Below are 13,378 nucleotides of genomic sequence, written 5' to 3'. Positions count from 1 at the left end.
AAGCGTATACTATGTCTCAAATACTAGTTTTTCTGTATGTTAAAAGATGTCAAACAGCAATAAAACACTTACACAAAAAAAGTCAAAAGAAGTAACACAGCTATATAATAAATATATCACAAATTTTTATAGATGGTTTATTTTCAGTTATTTTCAACATACAAATATGAGATAAAATCAAGCATTTTAAAACATGAAGGAGATCCCATTTTTTTAGGACCAGAATCAACATTTCTTCAATGGAACAATCTCAATCAGTTTAATGCCGGATTCGCACAAAGATTATTCTTAAAGATGGAGCAGTTCCCTCTTTGCTGGATAAGGCGTTGTTTATGGACAACAACCGGTAAGTATATTTTATTATTTAAGTTGGTGCATTTAACAGTTTCTGTAACTTATTACACAAAGGGCAATGCTGTTTAGCTTTGTTAACTAGATGGTAGGGCTGTGCAAAAAAATAGAATGTGATTTTCATGCGCATCTCATCAGTAAAGGCGTTCTGTGATTAGAAGTACATCGCCAGCACGTGTGTTCAGATCAGTATTGCCAGGATTTCAAAACAAATCCTGCCCACTTGCTTCTCAAAACTAGTCCAAAAATAGCCCAATCGCATTCCAGGAGGGCAACGTGCGCTAAGCTGGTATCGAATCACAACAAAGGAACCGCTAGCACAATCAGAACTCGTTACGTGTTTCTGAAGGAGGGACTTCATAGAACAAGGAAGTCATAAGCCCGTTTTTATGACCGTGAAAACAGCTGTCTACAGATAAGTGAATTGTGTGAAAAATACTGTGTTTTATATATATATATATATATATATATATATATATATATATATATATATATATATATATATATATATATATATATATATATATATGTATATATATATATATATATAATAAATTATATTTATTTATAATAAATCTAAGCTGCAATATTGTAAAGTAAGGATGTAAGAATATATAAAAATTAAATTAACAGAACCATGAATAAAAACAAAGTAAAAAGACCTGACACATTGTTTATTATTAATTTTGTTTAGTAGAGTTTTAAAACAAAAACTTGCTTTTATTGTAAAAGGATTAAATTGCCATCTTGCTCTGACTAAAGTGACTTGAAAACACCTGGTTTATAATTATTACGTCCAAACTCATAAATATAAACTTCAAAAGAGGACTTGAACACACCAATACTCTTTACTGAGCTATTAACTAAATTTCTTATGGACAAATGTCAGTACATTCCACCATTCAGAGTTACTGATAATATACAAGAAAAACTGTATTTATAGTCCTACAGTATTTATAAATCTAATGGGTACACATAGGCAACTGTGTGAACCCTAACATAGAAAAAATGCATTCAATATATGGAAATTAATCCAAACTGTTGTTGTGGAGTAATACAGAATCATAAATGGGTTGTTTATCATTTCACAAGGCCACATTCACAAAGCTTTACCCGCCTTTGCAAAATTGCTGTGGCAACATCACCATCACAATGAATACCAAAAACTCTCTTCCCCTCTGTGATGAATATTACAACAAATTAATCTTCTTAAGGCGGCTCTCAATTACAGAACCACATCACCCAAACAATGATTAATATGAACCTATTAGTATGAGCTGAGGTTCAGGATTATTAATGAAGGCTTTGCAGTAAAAAAAAAAAGAAGTTTGGCTCACTGTCCTTCTGCAGTTTCAAGCCGTGGCAGGAAAGATTCCTCCAGCTGGGCAGTCTGGAGCAGGGCACCCCCTGGGGGACTGGAGGACCAATTACGGAAGATAATGATTCATCACTGGTCGTAATAGAGCGCCTTCTCCTCCTGGTGACTAATTAGGAGAGTACGGCTCTCAGGGTGGAGGGAATTTGGGATGAAGGGTATAAGCGGAGCACAAGGCTAAATTTGGGATGATTGCATGGAGGATGGCTGATCCCTCCAGGGTGGTGCATATGAACTCTCTATACCAGGACATAATTTATATTTTCATGAAAAATCTACTCTGACAGCCTCTTCATTTTTGCCAGAAGATGAATGAACAAAGGCATGTAAACAAAGATCCATCAAGGGTCTGCATCCTTTGAAACCACAGCGAGAGGGATCACCTTGCTCTGCACGAAGAATCTGACGTTTGCGGACATTAAGAGGTTTTCTTGTTTCAATGAAGACAGTGTAGTAGGTATAGCTTATCAGTTTAGCAGACAGCAGGTTTCGGAGAGATTTTGCAGGCAGTCAGTCTTAATATCACAATAGCTAATTATCGAAAGTATGTTTTTAAAATATATAATAGTACATTATATTATAGAAAAGATTGAAATATGTTAATTTCCTACATAATTTCTGGACATAATGTTACAGTATATTGTTGAAGTTAGGGCTGCACGATAAATCGCATGTGATTGTCATGCGCATCTCATCAGTAAAGCTGGTTCTGTGATCCAGTAGTAAATATCTATCAAGTGCTTTCAGATGGAGTGGCATCTAATACAAACAGCCAGAGTTCGCTGACAAGCTACGTGATATCACGTTCATAATGGAAAACGATTCATCTGCGATGATGAACACAATATTTTGTGGCTTGTCGGCAAACTACGGCTCTGTGTAGTAAATGCTGCTCCATCTGAAATATTTGAAAAATATAATATATTCACACACTGTGTCTGTAAAATAATGGAGAATCATCACACATTAAAAAGGGGTCATATGATACAATTTCAATGTTTCCTTTCTTTTTGGAGTGTTACAAGCTCTTGTTGCATAAAGAAGATCTGTAAAGTTAAGTCTCAAATCCAAAGAGATATCCTTTATAAAAGTTAAGATTTGTCCACACCCTCCTAAAACGCCTCATTTAAACATGCCCGCATATAGCTACATAACTGTGTGGGAAGATTTACATAACAACACTGAAATGTTCTGGATAGCTGGACTGGATAGCTGGCCAATCAGCGTACACGTCACTTTTTAGAATGATGAGCTTTAAAAATCAACTCGTTTCAGAAAGGCAGGGCATCAAACCCATCGTTTCAATACAATTTCACCATACAGTTAGTCCCACCACTTCAAAAACAGCCAGAATGATTGATGATCAGCTCACTTTGTCAGACCACATTGCTAAAACTACCCGGTCCTGCAGATTTGCATTATTCAACATCAAAAAGTTCAGGCCATTTCTTTGGGAACATGCTTCTCAACTCTTTGTTCAAGATCTTGTTCTGTCCAGACTGGACTAGCATATTGCAATGCTGCCTTGGCAGGTCTTCCATGCAGTTCTATCTAACTTTTACAATTAATCCAGAATGCAGCAACAAGACACATTTTTAATGAGCCTGGAAGAATGCAAGTCACTCCTCTGTTTATCAATTTGCACTGGCTACCAATAGCTGCTCACATACAATTCAAGATATTAATGTTTGCCTACAAAACCACCACTGGCTCTGCACCCCTTTACCTAAATTCATTACTTCAGACTTACTGTATGTAGCCTCTAAAAGCTTGCATTCTGCAAGTGAACATCGCTTTATTGTGGCATCCCAAACAGGCACAAAATCACTTTCACTGACTTTTAAATTAAATGTTCCCTTATGGTGGAATGCCCTGCCCAACTTAATCTGAGCATCTGAGTCCTTAGCCATCTTGGCTAAAAACACATCTCTTACATCTTTATTTGACCTTCTAACTCTAGCACTCTCTATTCTAATTCTCTATACAAAAATGCCCCTTTTAGACTTGCACTCTATTCTTTTTCTATTCTATCTGTTTTCTTTTATTTATTATATAATTTTTAAAACAACAACAACAAAAACCTTGCTACGTATACTGCATTACAGCACTTGAATATCATTGCTCTCTTGTTGATTTTGATTGCTTCCATTATCCTCATTTGTAAGTTGTTTTGGATAAAATCATCTGCTAAATGACTAAAGGTAAATGTAAACTACTTTGGTTAACAAGAACGAATCATGAACAATAATTCTAGAGCATTTATTTATCTTAGTTAATGTAAATTTTAACATTTACTAATGCATCATCAAAATCAAAAGTTGTGCTTTAACATGAACATGAAGTAACAATGAACAACTGTATCTTCATTAACTAACATTAACAAAGATTGATAAATATAGTATTAATTGTATTGTTCATTGTTTGTTCATGTTTGTTAATTCATTAACTAACATTAACTAATGGGACCTTATTTTAAAGTTTTACCTAAATTTGTTTATATAAAAATAATAATGAATTAATATTTATTTAAAGGCATCTCTCCAGCAAGTACTATTCAAGGACAAACAGTGCAAACATATACACGCTAGCCACAGAAAGTGAGGAACACCATTGGCACAGCCTCAGGAATGAAAAAAAGAAAAAATATCTCAACTGACCACCATTCACTGGACATTTCATTTTGAAAGTGTCACGATACGTGCAAGCAGCAACGTCATATCGATTTACAGATATGTCGCCAAAGGCAAGTATTTCCAGTGTGCCTTGGTAGATGAATTCAGTGGTTTTCAGTGCAGCTGTGAGCCATTTTCCTCTCTTCTAAAAGTACACTTATAATTCTATCCACTTCAAGGACACACAATTAGATTGTGATCCCAGCACCAGCAAGAAATTAGGTAATAGAGGCCAAGGACAAAAAAAAAACATGTATTCTAAATGGATCCAAGTCACAAAGGGACTAAAGCATATAGTTTGGATAGTGAGATTGGCAGCAACACTTAAGAGAACATTTAGTGAACCAGAGAGTAAAGTGACAGTGATTCTAATATTACCAGATGCACATGCCTAAAAGTGATACTATTCAATCCAAGTCACAGAGAAATGGCACTTAAATGGCTTATTTTAAACACGGAATCCTGCCATTGCACATAAACTCTGATTTAGATGATAATATGTTCACCAGAGTAAACACCCCTGACCCCTGAAACTGAGCATACATTAGAAATCATCCTCCTCTTCCATTCTCGCCCACTCAAAATAAAAATATAAACTCTGATTTAAAACTCAACATTTGCACCATGAGCTGAACATGTTCGGCTGCTCATTTCAGCAATATTATTATCTTGTTTAATGTCTGCCTCTGAATCTCCCAGGGGACGAATGACTGTGCTTTATGAAGGAGTTTTTTGAGGATGATTTGCAGTTGAACCCTCGCTGAAAAGTCAAACGGCCAAATACATTTGCAGCTGGAGCGCGGTTCTCGGTTAGTTAACATTTGCAGCACTGAGGCAACAGAATAATAACTCAAAACAATGGCGCAAAGTGAATGGTGAAATTGCTCAGGGTCTCTCTTTGAAGCCGTCAGCAGTCCGATATTGGAACAGCCAATTGCCTTTCTAAACTCTCACATCCCCTAAACAGTTGTCAAAGAGGTTACAAAGTGATGCACTCTGAAATTAAAGAAGGAGAAGAAGAAAACAATCTCAAACTTTGGTTTATTTATCTAATGCTTCTTAGTCAGGAGGCTTCAATTAACTTGATTTTGCCTCCCCAATTATTGACTGAGAGATACTACATGGTATAATTTATATGGAATAATCACATTTACACGCTTTACGTGACAGTAATATGGAGTTGGAGTGATGGGGACATACTCCAAAACCATTCCCAGCAGGTCTAGTTAAAGCTGTGAAAATTGAACTTAAGTTATTATCATATTGCAAATAAGTGAAATAAGGTGCCCAAGATAGATGACTGTAAGCTAAGCAGGATCCAATTGTAAACAAAGCAATAATTTACCATACAGAGAATGCAGCAGAAATAAGAGCCTCAGGCTTTTACAACATGCAGATACGAAGCACTTGATTGGTTTAGAATGTACCTTTGGTATTCTAGTCGCACACAGATCCAAGATAAATGCACAAGGATTGTCTCTCGAGGAGGTTTAATAATAATTCCTGGAGAGAGGTATCCATTAGCATTCATATTCATCTCAATGGTACTCGCTCAGCTGCCGCAAGACCATCCTGATGTTGAAATCTGGAGAAAAAGAGAAGAAAAAAAAATAACAGTTTGGAAATCTGTCTAATCCTTAACTTTGGATTACCTTGGAAAATTTCACCACTTCAGATCAGAGGAAATCATTAAAAATTTCTCTAAAGACTATCAAAACACAAGATGGAACGTGAGCAAATGAAAGAAATCCTAACCTTGCAACCGCATTCTGAAGCATTCAGCCAGTGACATTTCACAAAATCAGAGAGAAGGTGGAGGACAGGTCTGATGGTCTCCATAAAGGCCAACAGCTGATACAAAACCTTAGATTCAGCAAAGATACATTCTCCCAGACTGTTCATACAGTATAATACCACCAGGACCAGGGAATTATTGCCACAATAAAATCCTGTGCAATATCAAAGCCTTATGTATTTCATTCTGTGTAATTAGGAGCAGAGAAGAAACATTCCTCATGCAGGAACAGAAAATAACATCGCTCACTTTCCAGTTGATGATATTTGCTTCTTATTAAGGGCAGTTTATGTTTCCACCGCTGAAAGGCAGGAGGCACAGAACAATAACGAAACATAATAAAAGAGGAGGATTACTGGAATTTCTTTCCTCCCCTTTCTCCCTCATCTAGTCTTAGGTGTCTGACTGCTATTGACCAGAGTTTATTAACTTCTGTGAGAGAGGGAAAGAAGAAATAACCTCAGGTAGAAACCAGGATTTATCTTCCTTTACAGAGTTTTCGTTAGTGTCATATAGTCCCTATGCTGAGTTCTCAAATCAGGTTTCTTTTGAAGCAAGAAAACGGTTCCTATTGCTAGAGCAATAGTTCAGAACTTGGGTAAATTCAGGAGTACAGTGTCACTACAAAAGTACCCAAAAATACCATAGTGTTTTTTATGTTTTTGGGATATATAAGTAAGTATACACACACTTCTGTTAAAAAATGTGGGGTCTGTAAGACTTTTTAAATGTTTTTCAAAGTTTTTCAAAGTCTTGTATGCTTAGCAACTTTTAAAAAATGTAACTTTTCTCAAATACAGTAAGAATAGTAATATTGTGAAATAAATATTGTAACTATAATAACTGTTTTCTATGTGAATATATTTTAAAATAATTCCTTTGATGCAAAGCTGGGTAACACTTTAGAAAAGGGAACACATATTCACTATTAATTAAGAGTTTTCCCTCAGTAAACTTCTAATTTGATGCTAATTAATAGTTAATTAAGACATTAATATGTGTGTTATAAGTACTAATAAACAGCCAATAAGCATGTAATAAGAACTGAGAATTGGTCCTTAAAATAATAGTGTTACCCAAAGCTGAATTTTTAGCAGCCATTGAGCCAGTCTTCAGTGTCTCGTGATCCTTCAGAAATTATTTTAATATGCTGATTTGGTGTCCAAGAAACAGGGATTGTTTTGTAACATTATAAATGTCTTTATGGTCAGTTTTGATCAATTAAAAACATCTAAATGTGATTTTGCACTGAAATTCCTCTACGCTGTTTAAAATGTTGGAAAATATTTACATTTAGCCAGTGAAATCCATCTCAAACTATCAATCAATCAATCGTTTTCTGCAAATTCACAGACAGTATTGCAGTAACAATATTTATTAGGCTACATTACCAGTAACACAGTGCCGTTCCATACATCCATCATGACGTGAACATTAGGCTGGACTTGCCCCTGGTATTGGAACACAGATGGACGGATTGATCCTGGCTTCTGAAAACTGGATCATCTACCTCCCATTGCTAATTGCTGATAGTCGACAAAGTAATGAGTGATGAATTCCTGCCTTCAAGATTCTGCTGATAAAGCTGTCTGGAGTGTTGCAGAGGCAATACGTGTGACCAGAGATGATCACTCTCAACTGCCTTCCTCTAGCTGACAGGTGTTTGAGTCGTCGTGGGCCTCATACACCTTTTATGGAAATCAAACAAATTTTAGAATAAGAAGATGTGTCTTTGAGCACAGGCACTTACTGTTGGCTATTTTGCTCCTCAATGGCAAAAACTCTACTTAACTGACAGCCATTGCCTTCTGTTTGAGTTGTGAGGTCAAAGGTCAGATGCAAGTGCTCCTATGAGACAAAACACAGGCTGTTTGATTGAGTTTGCATTCTAGAGGACCAGCAGGGCTGATTTTAATTTGAATGGGAAACAGGAAGTCAGAGAAATTTACCTCCCTGTCATCTCCAATCCAGCCTGGCACAACATTCTGCACCTCTGCAATGGCAGCAGGGGAAAATAAAACAACAGTTATTAATGAGGTGTTGTTCCAAGTGTGCACATGCATGCATTTCCCGATAGCAAATCCACTCCCTTAATGGCATACACAATTACTTCTAGAAGCATTAATACATTGAACGTGAGTATTTCTAAAGTGGAGAAGGCTTTTGGTTAGTGAGAGTGTCATCTTGGCTGATTAGACTGCATACTTTAAACGTTCTGAAAATATCACCATAAAATTGTTCTCACTGAAGTATATGTTTGCAAGTGAGAAATTGTCTGGGGGCTGAGCAAGAACGAGAGCCAAATCAAGCCCAAGCTAATTGCTGTAACGCAGTCCTTAAAGTGTGACAGAATATATATTAATCTGCCTGATAAGAGTTCATTAATCAAGATCAGCATCTAAAGCCATTTTCCTTTCAGAGGAAATATGCAAATGCACTCTAATTTAAATACACACCACAAAGCTAAAATAAATGGACTTAATTTTCTAGCCAGTGCGTAAAGAATGACCAGCGACCGTGGTTCTAAATTGAGACACCAGCCAAGAATGATTGCTATACAGTATAGCTGAAGCCATATGGGGATGAAGTCCACAGCATGTGCACATCCAGGCGGTGAAATCAACCTCAAAGTGAAGCTCTGAGATGAGGAATTAGTCTCACCAAAGCCTGCTGAACACAGCCAAAAGTATGAGAGTCTCTCACTCGGCCAGAACAAATATTAGCAGAGCTAAGTTATAATATTAGCAAATATAGTGGTATGTGCTTTAATCCCATATGTAACTAGAGCCTTAATTGCCTACAAAGCTTTTAAGATTACACTTTAGTACCTTCTAGAGTCCAAGAATGTGACTGTTTAATATAACCAAAGACATGTTAAATCATGTCTAATAAACATCAAGTTTAGCTTAACAGCCTTTGACTGTTAGCTACCCTTTCAATGGGTAATCTGGAGCCAGTGTGAGTGATATATATATATTAGGGGTGTAACAATACACGTATTCGTATTGAACCGTTCGGTACGAGGCTTTCGGTTCGGTACGCGGTACGCATTATGTACCGAACGGTTCGTTGGACTAATTAATTATATTTGAAAAAAAAAGAAAGAAAGTGAAATATAATGATATGCGTTCAACAAGGTAGCCCAATAACCCAAACGACGTAACAGGCAACGCCCCTGACACCCCCGAAGAAGAAAAAAACACCAACTTATGTTTATGTTAGGCTACTCAGTCAGGCGCTCGCTCACTCAGTACGCGCTGAGTGAGCGAGCAGTTCATGCACGGTACGCGGTGGCCAGTGCGTTTAACAGACCAGAAATAGAAGATCCTCCAATAACCAACAGGTCTGGTGTTTGGGTGCACTTTGGATTCCCTGTTTGCTATAATGGTGATGGCAAGAGAGTGGTGGATAAAAACAACAACGGTGTGTCGCATCTACATGACAATAGGGTAGGCTACACCAGCGGGAATAAAAAAAAAAAAAAACACCAGCTGGAATACTTAAAACATGTCAACTCATTTACGCAGACATCACCTTAGTATGTAAGTATCTGGGAAAAGACAAAAAAAAAAAGGAGAAACATACATGCAACAAACCATTCATTCTGTCATCACCATTATAGCTTACAGGGAATCCAAAGTGCACCCAAACACCAGACTTGTTGGTTATTGGAGGATCTTCTATTTGTGGTCTGTTAAATGCATTAGACATTTTGCAACGAGCCTTCAGCGCGTGCTGAGTGAGCGAGCGCCTTTGGGGCCGTTCACATATCGCGCCTAAAACGCGTGGAAAACGCTAGGAGCGTCTTTCTCCTCCTTTCCAAAGCGCTCGGGCAGTTGCGCCCCTGAGGCGTCTGCCTTTGGTAAGCAACAATGACGTGCTCTCTCCATGAGACGCGGAAATTTCAGCAAAGGATAAATGGATTTGCAGCTCTAAAAATCGCTTGCAGTAGGCCAGCTCTGCTACTAAATTTATTTCAAAATTGAAATCCATATACAACTATGATCAGCTGTTCTTTCATCTTGGCTGAGCTTTCAACGTTGTTACAGGAAAGGATGAAGCTGATTGGTTAGTTCTTGTCACATGACCCGTGGTGCGCTTGCGGCATTCTGAAAAGTTGAGATGTTTTTAATTTTTGCTGTATCTAAAATGTACCGAACCGTACCGAACCGTGACATCAGTGTATCGTATCGAACCGAACCGTGAATTTTGTGAACCGTTACACCCCTAATATATATATATATATATATATATATATAAACCTCAGTGCTATGGTAAACCTAAAGGCTCCGTCACCAACTCTGAATAATATGAGGTCTCCAATATGAGATCATACTTCGGACATGGACCTTCACCCCAGCAACTGCACCCATCCCCCCAACCCCCCATGTTCACAGTTAATTTCCTTTCTACATCCTGTGAAGGCTTTCAGAAAATAAATCTCAAGGACAAAAGCTGCCATTAATTCACTTATTTACTGAGCGGGAAAAGCTAATCAAATTCTGCCGCAGCTATCCGTCCTTCATGCATTTGGCTCTCAAATTAACCTCTCAGTGGCCCTTTCTGTGAATGATATATGCTGCATGCCCTCCTGGAGGCATCCCTCCACTGAGAAATACTTTACAAGGGTTGGTTTAACCTGATGACTTCAACATGAAATTGGTAGTCAGATGAATGCCACTCAACTTCACTGCGACTTCAATCTAATATTACTTCTTGCAAAAAAAAAAAAAAAAAAAAACGGAAATTGCAAACAGACAAACTAGAAAAATAAGTCCCTATTTAAATTATTTTTCCTGAGTTTGACATTATCAACATTCTTTTGTTTTTATCCTCAATCGACTGAACGCCCTTCACGTTCTCTTGAGTCACTGCCATTAGAAAGTCTATCAATCTATCGAGACTTCCAAATAAACTCACATAAATATTCCTCCAAAAAAAAAAAACAGTAGTAGGTTACCAGTAGTTGATATGCTAACTTTTATCCTGTGCCACAGAACAGAAAATGTGTAAGCAGCTTTGGTTACACCAGGACTCTAAGTCCATGCAGTTCCGCCAAACTTCACAAACATGAAAGTCCACATGTAATGTTAATTTAATCTCCTCCTGTGTGTGAGCCCTGCTCTATCAACTTCTAACTACAGAAGCTTCTCTGAGACCTGATGTATAAAAACATCAGAGGACTGAAACTCTTTCCCCTAAGCAGACAGAGAGAAATAGGTAAGGTGGAAATTGCATTCTCACCACCCCTGCCAAGTCCATTTTCATATTTTCATCCCCTTATCATACGTTTTTGAAAACCAGGAGAGTATAGGGGCCAGTTGTAGGCATGGCAGATGTCTGTTTGATGCCTTCACCGCAGAATTCCTTCAATGGATCCCAAAAGAGGCAAGAAAGCCTTCAGTGCTAGGTGTCCGAGGACCAATTTTGGAAAGCTGATAAATGTGGACAACCTAGGGACACACAGAGTATGTCTGGCTTGAGACAAAGTAAGTAAACTAACCCCACCATTTATTTGATATCAAAAGACTGTCAAATGCACAAGGCGTATTATTCCTCTTGGGGGTCAGGTGGGGGTGGGTGATATTTTATCCCCTGCAAAACAGGATATGAAAAGAAGCCTCAAAAATGGTACTTTGCTTTCGATAACTTGACTGGGGTTGTTATCTTGGTGAGAACAGTTGCCTCCAATCTGACCCTTGGGATATCATCATTTCTCACAAACAAGACCACCAGTGATCTGTAACCAAAGACATCTGTCAGTTTGAATCACAGACACCATGCAAAAGTTTAGTCATATAATTTTCCATCCTGACCCACTAATACACCTTATAACTGAAACCCAATATGAAGAGTAATAAAAGTGCTTACAGCTTCAGAGGGCTGAAGGATAGACAGGTTGCTGGGTTGAATTCTTAGATGTGGTGGAACAATGCTGCAAGTTTTTGCAATGTTTCTCTTCTTTCTCTACCAGTGTATCTGCACATTCAGTGAGGCAATTAACCCTTTGTTACTCATGACATAATGCTTACCTTGGCCCTGCTACACAATGATTACAAGTCAGTAAACTATTTGACAGAATGAAAAAATACTTGTTGACATTCCAAATCATTGCCAATACAGTTCTCTTTTATTAAATCAAGACAAACAGACATTAAAAAATTATGACAGCATATACACAGACAGTACTGCATATGATCAATTTGCCAGTCAATGGATTGGATTACAAAGAATAAAACTGACAAAAACCATTCAACCAACAAAATACTTACGTGAACATCACAACAGAACTTGATATTGTATAGACTTTAAATAAAACAGAATTATTATTTTTTTATATAATTTACACAAAATCCATACTGTAATATCATCAACACTTGAACTTTATGACGTTCCACTGAGAATAAATTGCACAGACTGGGAAGGAGCACAAACTCATCAAATCTGTGCAAACGAGAAAAAGAAAGGAAAGAAGCTTATTTCTGGAAAAAAAAAAATAAATAAATAACTAAAACAAGCTTGACTTTTTTTTTAACAAAATTACAAAAAAGGTTAATGCAGCTTTTAAATTTTAGCGGAAATAAGCTTCCATAGTAATATGTACTACAAGACTATATTAGCATAAATAGAGATGCAAAACAGACAGCAAAAGATGCTGAAAGAGTAAGAGGGAAAGACAGCAATACAGGAGGAGGAAAAACAATTAATCAATGATGTAAATGTCATCTTGCGATGCCGTTTAGTGTTCACAGTGCTTGCCATCAGAAAGCACATCTGCTGGCAAAATAATATGCTTAACATTGTGGGCACGTACTTGAACCCCCCCATTCTGCTAACCCTTTGCTCTCTCTCTCCTGGTTCACCAGCTCTGGGGCGAGCGATGGGCTACAAAAGATTAATGCATCTTCAACGGCATGCGTGAAATCAAATTAGTGTATAGTCATCCTGGTATGAACCAGGCTTGCCCAAACAAGAGCCACAGCCTCAAAACATTCTAAGCCCTTTTCTGAGCATTGTAAAGGATGGTGTTAATTATTCGCAGATACATAAAATTAACTGTATTTTTTTCATTCTCCATATGCAGATAAGAAACAAGACTGCCACAATTTATCCACAACAATGAGCTTTTTCAATGAAGGGGGACAATTCTAATTCTATCATCTGATAGAGTCTCAATATCTCATA

This window comes from Carassius auratus, chromosome 48 (genome assembly GCF_003368295.1).
Source record: "Carassius auratus strain Wakin chromosome 48, ASM336829v1, whole genome shotgun sequence".
Classification (NCBI taxonomy): domain Eukaryota; kingdom Metazoa; phylum Chordata; class Actinopteri; order Cypriniformes; family Cyprinidae; genus Carassius; species Carassius auratus.
This window is presented reverse-complemented; position numbering follows the sequence as displayed.